Source organism: Sturnus vulgaris, chromosome 3 (assembly GCF_052056855.1).
Source record: "Sturnus vulgaris isolate bStuVul1 chromosome 3, bStuVul1.hap1, whole genome shotgun sequence".
Classification (NCBI taxonomy): Eukaryota; Metazoa; Chordata; class Aves; order Passeriformes; family Sturnidae; genus Sturnus; species Sturnus vulgaris.
In genome coordinates, this window is record NC_142245.1 from 71,028,912 (window position 1) to 71,043,257 (window position 14,346).

Consider the following 14,346-nt stretch of genomic DNA (forward strand, 5'->3'; position numbering starts at 1 on the left):
TCATTGGGTGTATACTTTCCTGGTGGCTCATTTTCCAATATGAGTTTTCACAGCAATCAGAAAAATAAAACCTGTTCAGAAAAAACACACCCACACTCCTTCTTTGTTCTCCTTGAGAAAAGTACTGAACTGCAAAAAGACTGAAAAATATTGCACTTCTGTCTGAGAAGAGATAAATAAAAATTAATGCCTCCTAGTCCTCATTTTCTCTGGTTCTGTGGAAGCCACAAACACAGTTATTTCTTCACTGGTGAAAGTAGGTGTTTTTTTCCTCATTCATGTTCATCCCTTGGAAGAGAGTATAGCTAGCCTCATACAGCAAGAATTTCCATTAATTTCCGTGATGAATTTACAGGCTGATTCCTCCTGCCTACTATTCTGAGCCATCAAGTAATGAGGTCTGCTGCTGTAAAGTACTCTGTAACACCTGGAAAAAAGTTACTGGGCTTTGAAGTCATGTAGCACTCTTCAGGAGAGAATCGGAGGCACACTGCAAACACTTGGAGCCAGATCAAGGGAACACTGATAGTGAGTCATTTTACTTGAATGAAACACACTTCCATTCCCCACACAAATATGTGTCTATATGTGTGCTTTTATTTTCCTAGACACATTAGTTTTAGTTATTTACCCATTTGTGCTCCAGATAATTACATGCTGCGGATTCAATTGGATGCAGATTTATTCTTCACTTCCTGTCCTAAATTCTCTGCAATTAAACAGCTGCTGTGTGCTTGGTGTAATAAATTTACACAAAATCTGGGATGATTTGGCATAGCAGAAAGGTTGTTTGGCACGGGCTTAGGACGGCTACATTACGTACAACTGGCAACCTCTGTGCAGGTTATGCTTTCTCTCCCAAATGAGAATTGCCCTACTGCAACCAGAACGGGCCATTTGCATGACAGAAATGTTTACAAATTTATAACTTGTTTTCCTTGGCTACATAGAATATTATGTCTCAACCTGAAAAAGAAAAATTCCTTAGCTTTCCTGAGCTAAGTCTTTCGAAAGACCTAGTTGGAAAGGGACAAGAATACATTCTCCAGGAAGCCTCTGTCTGCAGAAATATCTCCACTTAATTTTAGCAGGTGGAGCTTTCTTCTGCTACTGCTGAGAAGGGTGGGAAATAGAGGAGGGGCCTTTTTTTACCCACTTCTGTGTACACTATAGTATTTGCAGCATTTTGCACTGTCATTAATCAAACACACAGATCAGATGGTGATCTCATCCTTTGCCAGGGCGCTCACTGACCTCAATCCTGTTCTGATCTCCCTCCCTCAGGAGCAGGTCTCACACCTCCGAAACAGGCATCTCCCCTGTGATATGTGCCCATCATCCACACAACGTCCCCATCTCTGATGGCATCTGTGGCCTCAAATGACTGTGGTCTGTGTGCCAGCATGAGCAGCACACTGTTCTTTTGGGGGAGCAGATGTAAAGTCTGCTCCAGTGGGGCCTGCCGACTGGAATTAGAGATGTGCTTCTGTTTATGAGTTAGCACACGTGTCTTTTTGTTTCCTGATACCTTCTGCATAATGAAGTCAATGAGAGTTAAACTCCTCAGCTGTGATTCACATATTCATTAATCTCCTGCAGTAACAAGTACAAATTTTGCAGCACATACAGTGAGCTTATTACCAGTGTAAACATCTTGCTGCATCCTAAAAAAGTGTTGCGGGAATTAGGTCCCATTGTACTGAACTGAAGGAAGGAAGGGTTAGGAAAAAAATGCTGTGCACTGCTACCTAGGCTCAGATGGCTCCAATCTGGTTATTGCATGGCAGTAATTCTGGATCTTGGAGTGAGAGCCGCCCACATGATTTCCACAAATTGGGGTTTGCTGGGGCCCCACAGGAATGAGCAGGGATTTAGTCAAGCATGGGAGTTACTAAAAAATGCTTAGAGAAACAGCATATGATTATTTATTTAATTTATCAATTTGAGGGTGAATTGATGCCCAGGCAAAAGTGCAGAGCAGATCATGTTGTGTTTCTTCAGCAGGAATTCCCAACGTAGACTACTCTTCAGGGATCACCTCACAGGCTGACTTTTGGAGTCACATGCAGAGTCATATCTGTTCTCAAAGGGCTGTGAAGGCATTTCTGCACTGTATCTGCTCCCAACCATCTCCAGAGCTGAACTATTATGGTTCCCTTCACAAACCCACACGTGGTACCCATGCAGCTGCAGGACTGCAGATGCCTCTGGGATTAAAGACAATGTGACATGCCCAGGAAAATCTTCCACAGGAAAGGCTGAAAAAATACTCTTGTTTTCAAGAAGAAGCGTCCATCTCATTATTCCCACTCTTTCCATAGCCTGTGACTGTGTCTACCCCTTCCCTGATAATATGCCTTAATATATAATATTAAGTTTTGACTTAAATAAATAAGTCAACTATCCCCTTGGCCCTTGACCATTTGAGAAAGAATCATTTTCCATACCACTTTGACTCAGGTCCTGTATAGGTTATGAAGGATTTTCCCTCTTCTCCCACCCCTCCATCCACTGAGTTGAAGAGGAACAGAATCAGGCCAAATTTTTCTTGTGTTTTATGCTTCTCAAAGGTTCAACTCTAATCCACATTTTCTTCCTCCCGTGAAATGCTTCTGATTCAGCTTTGAGGGAGCTCTGAACAAGATAAAAATACAGAGTGGATGGGAGCAGGTAGCAGGTGACTAGCTTGAGGCTGCCTATAAAGATGTATGGAGAGGAGCATCTCTGCAAAGGAGGCTGGCATGTTTAGTGACATAAAGTGGCTTGACTGTTAGCTTCTTTTTCTTTTCTTGCTAAATGACAAGACAAAGCCACCTCTGCTCTCCTCCAACTCCCCTCACCCTCCCAAGCCATCCCCTTCCCCCTAGATGCTTGGTGTTTCTTCTTTTAGAGAGGGAAAGAAAAAAAAAGGAAAAAAAAAAAAAAGAAAAGAAAGGGAGAGAGACATTTTCTTTCACACAAGCCCTCAGAATTACAGTTCATGAACTATTCAGTAAACTGACCGGCATGAACCTCCCTTCAACGGCCTAATCTAAGGGGTGGATCTATGTGTTTTGTTGCTTGTCAAAAACAATCACTGCTCGGCCCATTACATTTACAGCACGTCGTCCTTTAATTGGTGTAACACACTGAGGGCTGAAAGGAAGAAAGTCCTACAAAAGCCCCCGAGTGAATGAACCCTGACTCACACAAAAATACTCTTCAGAAGTTCAGAGCTGGGCACTAACAAGGGAGGTAGAGAGTTAGTTTGAAAAGGGGTTAAGTTCAGAAATGTGCCACCTTGAAGACCCTCCCATCAAAGCCATGATAGCATTGACAAGATGCAGGGGGAAAAAAGTTAATATTCCGGCCTTTCGGGTTTGAAGGGAATGAGGGAAAGGACTGGAGATTCCTCACAGCTCCTCTTCCCGGCCTCACCCTTTTCACTTCGGGGCCGTTCTCATTGTGTCCTTCTACTGCTTGATAAAAATACTGCAGAAAAAAAGAAAGAAACTTCACGAAAAGCGAAATGCCGCCCGGGCCGAGCCGGACCGGGCCGGCCGAGCGCTGACCCAGCCCGGGACAAAGCCCACGCCCCTCGCAGATGTCGCCTTCAGCCCTGTCCCCTCGCAAGGCGCTGTCCCCGGCCCTTAATGATTAGACTAATTAACAAAATCGATGTTTAAACGCCAGAAGCCACACTTCGAGGGAGGGGCACCGAGGGTGCCGAGCCCCGGGGTTGCCCAAAGCCCCGCTGCGGGACCGGCCCCGCCCGCCCTGCGCCCATCGCCCCGGGGAGACCGGCGGGGGCAAAGGGGCTCGGTGGGGCCGGGGCTGGGCTGGGCTGCCGCGCCCTTGCACCTTCTCACCGGCTCTGTACCTCCGTTCACACCACCTCCTTCTCCTTCTTCCCTCATTTTCCTTTCCTTTTCCTTTCCTTTTCCTTTCCTTCCCTTTTCTCCTGTCCTCCACCTTTTACACGGACTGTTGCTGCCGAGGGATTTTTTTATCTCTCTAAAGATACAATAACTATTTTGATGTAAATGACGAGGCTTGGGTGGGTCCCTGGGGTAGAGAGTTAATGATTCTTCTTACACCGGGTTGTTCTTTCACTTTTCCTGTGCGCACCATGTTAATAAATTAATGCACCTTTCATTACTCCTACACGCATCAAACCTCAGCTTTGTATTTTGCGGCCTGACCCTCGTTCCTACACTTTTGTGAGCAAGTTGCCCTCATGCTAAGGCTAGGGCACTTTTAAATGCAGCCCCATAGTCCTACCCAGGTTTGTAATCCGTCAAAAAGCCGTTGATTGCTGCAAGCGTTACTTTTCATTAAGAAAACTTAGAAGCAATTTGGAAGAACTCTTCTCAATGAATACATTTACCCCCAAATGCTTTTTATTCTTCGCCTATACTTGATGAGTTTCTCTGGCACAAATCAGTTCTTACAGGCACAGAATGGGCAATCCCCTGATCCCCATCAATTGTCATCCAGAGTTTGGGCCACTTTGACCGCCAATAGTGGGGAAGTCAGAGCTAATCCTCAGAAGGAATCACGGGAAAAGAAAAGCAACAATAACCAAGTCAAGCGTAAAAAATGAAAGAGAAATCTCTATTATCACTCACTACATTTCCCAGCGATGTACTGAAAAAATCAGCTCGTTTGTCATTCGAGTCAGACACCCAGAGAAGAATATGGGGTCGTGGTGGGTTGGTAGACTCACACGACGTAAGGAACAATATTTTAGAGCAAAAGGCCTCTTCATTTGCCAAATCCTCCTCACATCCGCCATAACCATTAAATACAGACTGACTTTATTCTCTATGGGAAGAACAAGGGGAAAGGAGCCTTCAGCCACATAGCCAGACAAAAGTCCAAAGAGCCGGGGACCGGGGAGGCGAGGCGGGAGCAGCGCGGCCACCCTCCTCCGCACCGGCCCCGGGCCCGGCTCAGGGGGTGTGCGAGGGGACGGGGGTGCCGCGGGCAGGGGGAGGTTTGTGGAGCGGGGTGTCTGTCTGTCTGTCTGTCTGATTGAGGGCGTGTGAGCAGGTGAGCTTGCAGGGAAGGTGGGGGACATGTGCATATAAGTGTGCTGGGGTGCAGAGAGGTGCACGTGTGGGAAAAGGGATTTGGGGAATGCGAGGAATCGGTGCACTCGAGACGGCAATGCGCGGGTGCGAGCGCTGGCTCTCAAGTGCGGATGGGACGGAGAGGGAGGAGGGTGTCCGCCTGCGAGTGCGAGGTCAGGGAAGTGGATGGTGTGCGTGCAGGGGGCGGCTGAGGAGGGACACATGTGGAGAGAGAAAGGTGTGAACAAGGGAGAGAGCGGGAGGAGGCTGAGAGGGGTGTGCATAGGCGGGACACCTGGTCCTGCGCGCAGGGCGGTGTGCGGCGGGGCCGGCCGGGAGCTGCCGGGGGGCGAGAGACACAGTGAGACTTTTGAGAGGCGGCAAACATTGCCGCTTTCCACGCTGACACCTACAATTAGCCCAAAGAAGGCCGTGAATCCTTTACTCCCCGGCCAAGCGAGGGGCAAAGTTAGCGCTGACAGCCAGCTGCCAAGCCTCCCGCGGCTGATACCTTTCGGGCAAGTAAACAATTCGATAGCCACCAGCCTGCTGCTGGCCCCCCGGCTTTTAGGGGGAGCTTCCCCAGAGCCCCGCGGGTGTGGTGTCCTTCCTCCCCGGAGGGCTGCCAGAAGCTGAGGGGCTTTGCTCGGGTTTGGGTCTGTCTGAGCGATCAGAGAGAGGGGACAAGGAGGAAGAGAGCAGCTCTGGTGAAAGGAGGGGGCGATGGCCCCACTCGTGCTCCGTGGGGAAGGAGGTGTCCAGGAGCCTGCGGGCAGCGGGAGGGAGTGGCTGATCCCAAGCTCGTCTCTCGGAAGGTGGGGGGCGGCGGGCGCTCCCCATTCCCCGCAGAGATGAGGGCTCTGCTCCCAGCTTGCCGCGAAGCTCTCTCCCTAGTTTTCAGCAACCCGCAGGCTCACGGGTACCTCAGTGCAGGCTTTTTATTTTTCATTGCTGTGAGGATTATTCTTTTCACTCTATTTTTTTTTCAACCAACGAATAAACCTTTCGGCAAAGGATTTGTTTTTGGTTAATTTTTTTCCCCCTCTTTTGATTTTCCTTCTTGTCCTGTTGCCCCACCCCACAGTTTTCAGGGCAAACCCGCCACTCGCTGAGGCCGTGTTTCCTCCGAGTTGCCCGGGCTGCTCGGGGCTGCCGGGGTCCCGCAGGCTCGGTGCCGCCGCGGCCCCGCACGCCGGAGCCCGGAGCGGCCCCAGGAACCCGACCCGTCCCCGCTCGGCAAACCCTGCCGGGGAGCAGCGCCCCGGTCGCGGTGTCCTAGCCCGAATTTACATAAAAGTGCGGTCGCTTTGCATCATCCCTCATCTCTAAAGGGTGCTTGAAGAACTCGAGACACTCTGCAGTCCTAATTAGTGATTTTTGTCCTCTTGTTACGGGGCTCAGCATCTCATGCAAATGAACTCTTCATCGCCGGCACCATTACCCCTGCGCCAGAATTAACTGACTCTTATCTTTAATGATATGCCGCTGAACTTCTCGGAGCCCGGCTAGCTTTTTATCTTGATTACTCTAATCAATAAGAAATGATAGAGTAAAATTATAAACTCTATTGGCTTTTGAATGTTGCCGACAAGCCCTCTAGATGCGCTCCTCTTTCATTGTTATTTATTAAAATGATCTTCAGCTAACTGCGGATGCAAATAGGGAAATGAACCGGAGAGGGGGCCCTGCACGGAGGGATCCCCCCCGCTCCTTGATGGAGCCCCGCCGGGTGGGCTCAGATGGGGGTAGTGGGGCTTTGTAAACAAATGTCTCTTCTTTTACCAGAAGCGCGAGTAAGAAAAAAAAAACAACAAACAAAACATAAAAAAACCAACCCAAACCAAAACAACAATAAACCAAACCACAACCCCCCAAGGGCTCCCCTTCACAACAAACTAGGACATAAACTTCCCCCTCCTCCCCGAGGCCCGAAGCCCTCGGGAGCTGCCTCGGGGCGGGGGCGGCGAGAGGGCAGGCATGGGTGGGAAACGGGAAGGTGGCCCTGGCCCGCAGCTTCCCGTGGAGGGAGGACACGAAGGGCTCGATCCTAGCCGGCCTCCCCCAACCCCAAAGGAGCCAGAAGCAGTATGTAGGACCCGGACCTAATCCCCCTCCTCCCCACAAGGTCAGCGAACACCCACTCCTCGCTGGCGGTAATAGCGGATCAATATTAAACCAGCGGCAGCCCAAGTCGCTGCGGCGGAGACTTTTCCACAGCCTGATCTGTGCAGGGCTGGCCAGGAACGCGCCCCGCACTCCGCCGCTCCCTTCGCCAGCCTGCTCGATCCGCCCGAAAACGTCTTTTCCAATAATTAGATATCCTTGCAGTGACAGAGGGATGCACGGCACCAGCACTTTGTCTCAGGGGAAAGAAATACGTGGGTATGTGCGCACACACAGGCACAGAGACCGCAATTTTGCTGCTGCCTTTTCCTCCCCCCCTTTCCTTCTCCCCCTCCCCCCTCCCCTTTTTGGATCTCAAGGAGTGGCTCTCATCAGGCCCGTGGGTTCCCAGGGCTCCCAGAGCCCGTTCTCCGGTGGCCCGGGCGGTTCCTCTCCCGCCGCGGGTGCACCCCCTGCGAAGGAATTCGAGCACATCCCGGGCTGCAGCACAGACCGCTGCTCCGCAGCCGCTCCTCTATTCCGCCCCACTCCTTTCCTTCTTTTCTTCCTTCTTTCCTTCCAGCGAGGAGTCGTTTTGCTGTCAGTGCCCGAGATTTTAGCTAAATTGTTAGGTAGGTGAGAGGAGAGGCTTTTAGGTGACGATTTTCAAGGCTGTCGAACAGAAAAGGATACGTTTAATTTCTTGCATGAAAATGAAATATCGCTTAAATCAATTTTTAGGGTAGAAACACGTTGGCTCTAATGAGTGATCTGAGGGCCGTCATTCCGTCCCTCTCTAAGAGGCGGATTTCGCGGTATTTCCGAAACCCGGGGCTGAAGTTAACAAATCCCCGGCTCTTTGCGATCACCCATGGGAAAAACTCTCCATATTTATTTCAACCCGTAGTCTTTAAGCCTGTAGAATACCAACGCCTGCAGAAAATATTATCCCCCCCTGAAGTGTTTAATTACTTCTAATATTTTCAATATAAACCTGTTCTTATCTCTTAGGGAGATAATTAATCAGAGCGAAGGAAGAGTTGCAATATCCAAGATAGGTTGGACGAATAAAATAAAATTAGAAATCCACGAGGGACGAAATTGGGACATTTTTTCTTATATCGGACACATGGTAATTTTTTTTCTAGATATTCAGACGACACATAGGCGCATAAAATATATAATTGGCGTATAATGGAGCAGTACACAGGGGAAGACTAACAAAGTAGTTGTAGGCATGAAAATTGAAGTTGTGTGCCACAAAGACAGACCCTTCCATGGGGGAAGGGCTGAATGTGGCAAAATCATGTAAAATCTCCGTTCTCAGTAACATCTCGTTATTAGGAATGATGACTAAACCTCCAGGATTATTCTGGACTGTAAGTTATCAAGAGCCCACTAATTTCACATTAAAACCCATTGACTGCAACAGCGTGATTGAAGGGTTTTTAACAATTAACATAATCAGAAAATGAGCGGAGATAATTTTTATTCAACTCATTACTTTTTAATCATGTATTTCTTTTAATTAATATCTTCTCCGTGAAAATAACAAAAAGCCGAGTCCCAAAGCGGCCCTGGGCAGGGGAGGCGACCCCGGCGGCGGCGGCGGGGCGGGCCGGGGGGCTGGGGGCGGCAGGGCCGGGGGAGCGGGGCGGGAGGGCGGCATCCCTCTCAAAGCCACCGCCGGGGCTGCAGTCACGGCCGTTCCCCAAAACAACTCCTTCCCCACGCCAAAAAAACACAGCTTGTATCGCACTCTGGGACCCCCGTCCCCCTTCAGCCCCCTACCCATGGGGCGCAAGACAGCGCCGAGCGACCTTTTCCCAGCGGCTGTCCGCAGCCCTACCCTGCCCAGGAGAAAGGGTGGGAGGTTTTGGGGGGAGTGGGAGGCCGCCCCCGCCCCCGGGGATGTTGTCTGTCCGGTCGCTGGTGTCAACAGGTTGCTACTGCCTCTCAGCCCCACGGCCTCGGCGCCCACCTCACCTGTGACAGGGGCAGCGTGCCCCGCTCCCATGTCCCTGAGGCTGTGGAGGGGTCCCGTCTACCCCGGGTGTGTGCTGGGTTTCTCTTGTCCTTTCCTCTGCTGAGTTGTGTAAGCCTCCTCTATGGCAAGTTCAAGAGTTGTGAGCAAGGGAACACCTGTCTTGGAAAAAAAAATCCCAAATTTGGTCTCCGTGTTTCTGCTCTCCGAAGGAGAAAAAAAAAAAAATCACAGCTGCTCTCCAGAGGTCTGCGTGGGAGTGAGCTCCGGGGGCTGCCCCAGCACTGTCCTCGCCGAGACAGAACCGTGAGCAAGTGGAAGGGCTCACCTGAAGTCTGTCCGTCCATCTGTCCACCCGTCTGGACACTCATGTATCGTCCCGATCCCCGCCTGCCCCACGGTGCCCCGAGTGTGCGGGAGGGCTGCGGGGGCCCAGCACCTCTCCACAAGGAACCAGGCAGGGAGAGTTCCTGGCGCGGGTGCCCGGCTGCTGGACGGAGCTCTCACAGAGCGGGGGCCGGCCCCAGTCGGGGCCGGGGACTCTCCGGTCTGTGTGTGTGTGCGCGTATGTGTGTCCGTCCCCGCTTTCACTGCGAGTGAACATGTTGAAAGTCCCGTGGGAAATTCCCGGGATAACTAGATCCTTATTTTTAAAAAAATCATTTGTGGACAAAGGTATGCAGGCTCTGAATAGCTGGAAGATGGTGAGACATCAATTCACGTAAGACAGTCCCAGACATTCACAAACCCGTGCTGCTCAGAAAGGCTTGGTCAAGCTGCTGAAGAATTGACAGGTTCGTGTTGAATAATTAACTCCTCTCTTTCAAACACTTCAATTAATACAGTATAGAAAGGTAAGAAAGTCAAATTCTATTCTTTTATAGATTCTCACAACCTGACTTCTCTGACACTGAAACTTCCCTTCTTAAAAATTTACCCGTGGAAAGAGTCCGTGTAAATGTCCCCTTGAATTTGGACTGGAGCTAAATTCTTCCAGCCAGAGATTTCAGGGTCATGGTGTGGCCAGGATGGCCAGGCTGCCTGCACTGTCCCTGCAGCAAGGTTTGTACAGTCCCTCCTCGTAGAGAAAGATTGAGTACACAGTATTAAATCAGTTTTAAGACTGGAAATGTGTTGTGGGGTTTTTGTCTGTTGTTGTTAGTTGTTTAGGGTTTTTTTTTTTTTTTTTTGGAGAGGAGAAGGGGGTGGAACGACCATTTTTAAAAATAAAACCACTCTAAATTGACAAAATAATTTTGAAAAGAAGCTATTACAAATAAAACATCCCTAAATGTTCTCCCAACACTTGAAGTGAACATTTTACATTCACTACATGTGATATTTGCAACTGTGACAGTATTTGTTTTTGTTTGGGTTTTTTTTCCGGTTGTTTTATTTTTAATATAAATTCTGTGTGAATCCTTGGAAGAAGGGAAGTGGCTTTCAGGTCACAGCAGAAAGCTGGAAGTGAAAAATGGTGATGAACGCTGCAAAGTATGAAGGCAACTGTTTACCAGATTTCATCCAGTCTTCATGCCTGTAGCCTTTTGGAAGTGCCTGTTGGTGCCTGCTATCCATCTGGTACTCAGTATTATGTTTACAGCCTCTTGACCAAGGCATGCTCTCTTTCTTGCAGGCACAAAACCTCAGTGAACTTTGTTGAACTGACTTGAAAATTCATAAATGAGAAAATTTTTTTCCCGTTATGGAAACCACAGTGGACCAATGCTGGTGACATACTCCATGTGGGAACAGTTCTTGGCTCTTCCTAAGTTCCTCACCTTGTTGTTACAATAACCTAAAACTATGCTGAATACTCTTGTTCTGTCGGTTTTTTTTTCCTTTCTCAGAATTAACAAAGATGGGGAGTGCTTCAGGTAAGATTGCAACTCTGTAGGATAATCAAAGCTTACATTCGACACACTGCTGAAATAACCTGCCATGTTTATGCTATCTTCTGCTAGTGCTCATCTTTCTGTGATCCCCTACCCTGAGAAGAAAGGGAACACCTTTTATAGAAAATCATATTAGTGAATAGATAATTTTCTACTACCATGTGCAAAAGGAAGTACCTAGGTACAATTTAAAGAAGAGATGTAAAGCAAAAATTCACCAGGACAAATGTATATGGAGACACTTGTAAAAATATTCTTTCTTCCTTATGTTCTTAGTTCAGATGTTCATGTCAGCTCCTGCAGCATTGCTTCAACCCTGGCCACGTAAGCATGGGAGGGAAGGACTCCTGCTTCTGGAGGGTGTCCTCCACTCATCCCCCTCATCCTGGGCTCATCCCAGAGGGGCTGCAACACAAGGAGTGAAAGTTGACAAGTGTACAAGTGGATCCAATGTCTGTCAAAGCCCAGCCACTTTGCCTTATGAGACATGTTTTAGGCTTGTGCTTTGGGAACTTGATGAAATTCAATGGCGATAATACGAGTAGCAGGAAACAATCTGTGCAAAAGGGAAGAACAGCTTTGGTTTGCTTCCTGCTGGAGAAGAGAGTGGGATGATACCACACCAACCCCAGGATAACTCAGAGCAAAACTTGGCTCACTGGATATCTCTGAGCATGGACGGTAATCCACACTGCAGCGAGCTATAAAACGAATATAGCTTCTATATTATTTGTGTTGATCAATAAGTTATTTGTGGTAATTTTGCTATTATGCTGCTTCTAAACTTTTTGCTGGGTTTTAAACATTACCTTCGGATGTCTTTTTTCATACTTTATTTTTCTATACGTTAGCTGTTTCATCAGTATCATCCTGTTTTACTGCCATGAAAAATATTCAGTCTAACAGCTCGTCTTTCATTTCATAACGAACAACACAATTAAGACTTAATTAGATGCATGAGTAAGGAAATGGCAATGCCACACAGGACCTTAAATGTGGTATCATTCAGTTGCTGAAGTGCAGAATCCTGGAAAAAAAAATCCAAACAAAAAAAATCCCATCAACTTAGTTTTAGCTGTGTCTTTACAGGCTGGCATGATTGCCACTGACAATTATTGTTTTTCCAGTCATTATTCTAAAAATACAATGTACCTATTTTTTTTTCCTTTCCACAGTCAAAACTCTGACAGGTGCATGGAAATGACATTTCTCTGTGCATTGGATTCATAGAGAGGATTATATGCAAGCATTTAAGGTCTAAGCAAAGATCATACGGCACTACATATAATTTCTGAAGCTATTATGCTGTTATCTACAGAAAAAAAAGCCTTCATACAAAGAGGTGGGGTAGCTTTCTCTCTTCAGAAATGTGCTGGTGCTAAATAGGGAAGAGGGGTAGCTGATGGACGGCCTGTCTCAGTGTTTTCTCTATATTTGTCTGGAAATGGGAAAACTACTGCCGGCTTTCTGGCTTACAATCACAGGGTGACTTCAGTGCCTTCTGATACCCCAGCTCCAGGGACAGGACAGTGTCCACGACTCCTCCACTCAGCTTGTTCCAGCTGAAGGTGGCTTGACTATCCAACAGAGGCTACAACAAGAGAATTTAGGAGCAGGTGGATATGGAAAATGGGTCCGGGGCAGGTGTCTGTGGACAGTGATAGTCAGGAAAACAACTGTGGATCCTTTGAGGATGCCAAATGCAGGTCCAGCCTGTCCTCAAGTGAACAGCTAGCAAAAAAGAGGGGTTAACTGTACTAAGTAGCATCTAACCCTAAACCTTACTCTGACATGGAGGAGATTGGTGATTCTTCAAAATGAGAATATGATGATTTGGCTTAGGTGAGCTCAGAGGCTGTTTCACAATTTTCCATTGAATTGCCCAAGACAAACAGATTGAAGTTGAGTTGGACAGCCTGGCACCATAGACCTAGCCACAGCTCTTTGGAAAATTGTGATGCTATGAGTGTTTCATTTGGCAATTCAGAGAATAAACCAATTTGCAGCATATTCTTAAAAAAGCATTCTGCATGAGGCACTGATACACATTTTCTGTAAGTATAACATTGAAGAAGTTATAGCTGGTGATAGCAGCTTCTTGTCCTTACCCAGAGAATGAGGTTCCTGAGGGTGTCTTCATTCTTCTGGCATCTGATCTTCCCTGACTTTCAAGTAGCTAATGCAACATTATTGCTCCTAAAAGCTCCAGGCAGGATTTGGCATCCGATTTGCAAAGCCACTGATAGATTTTGGGAGTTTTAGAATTAAGGACTGAAATGACTGTGAATTAACTGCTTTTTGTTTTCTTGACTTTTGAGTCCTTTTGCTCATTCTCCGTGGTTTAGTGCAGGTGTGACTGTCTTCTCACCCTGAATGAGAAGGTTTTCATGTTCTTTGTTAACCACATAAAAAAGTAATGCTCCAAACGGACAGTGCTAGCAAGCACAGTGGCTCAGGGTGGTCAGAAATAGTGCAGCTAGACAAGTCTTTGTCATCTCTTTTAAAGAAAGCTCACACAATCTTTTGAAAATAAAAATTGGCTCAGACCAAATCTACCATATTGCCAGGATGATTTTCACTTGCAACTAACCAAAAAGTGCCTCAGTATGCTGACACTTTTGGTAACATATTTATTTCCTCACAAGTTCATTGTCAAGGGTGTGATGAAGATGTGTGTGTACCCTTTATTAATTACATACGTGCCATTGTTTCCTGAACTGCTTTCTGATTCTCTGTGGAATCTGGAAAACAGTCATTTAATCAGGTGACCCACACTTAGGCCTTGACATGAGCCACAACCAGCAGAAGAAGGAGTCAACAATGGCCCTGTGAATTAGGAGGAACGTGCAGGACTGTGATGGACAGCAGGACGAAAAGCTTTCCATAGGCAGAGAATAGTTATAATTCACTGATCCTGTTTTCATGTTGAGCTTTGTAATCTTTGCAATGAAATTAGTCAAGATTAAAAAAAACCCAAACATTTCCACAATGTCAGAAACAGCTCTCTGTGGACAACCCTCACACCTCCCTGCTCTTACCAGCCCCTGTTTCAGATGGTGGGTAGTCTGTCTCCTGTGCAGCAGTTTTGGCCTAGGAGGCAGAGCCCTTTTCCCCTTCTTTCCTGCCCTCTGAGCTGCTGCCTGCCCCAGTCTCCCTTACAGAGGCCATTGCACTCCCCAAGCACCCAGCCTTCCAAACACACCTGACTCCTTTCACTCTTAGTCATCACTTAATTTTCTGACACTGCCTTGACACTTATGGTCTGTTCCTCTTTTTCCAGCCCTCTGGTGTAAAGGTTTTATCTAAGCCATCA

The 14,346-nt window shown here is 47.6% G+C and overlaps 2 long non-coding RNA genes across 3 annotated transcripts; one reads left to right on the forward strand and one right to left on the reverse strand.

The window, feature by feature from the left end:
- Positions 1 to 6,657: 6,657 nt before the first annotated feature.
- On the reverse strand, positions 6,658 to 9,624 carry LOC148224407 (uncharacterized). 2 transcript variants are annotated; one of them, XR_015802886.1, is made up of 3 exons: positions 9,467 to 9,624; positions 9,141 to 9,296; positions 6,658 to 7,826 (listed from the first exon to the last, which is right to left on the reverse strand). It is a non-coding gene; the product is annotated as an uncharacterized LOC148224407 (long non-coding RNA). The 2 variants fall into 2 exon arrangements; XR_015802885.1 differs by having other exon boundaries at positions 9,141 to 9,300.
- On the forward strand, positions 9,617 to 11,700 carry LOC148224408 (uncharacterized). Its single transcript, XR_015802887.1, has 3 exons — positions 9,617 to 9,932; positions 10,023 to 10,200; positions 10,775 to 11,700. It is a non-coding gene; the product is annotated as an uncharacterized LOC148224408 (long non-coding RNA).
- Positions 11,701 to 14,346: the final 2,646 nt, after the last annotated feature.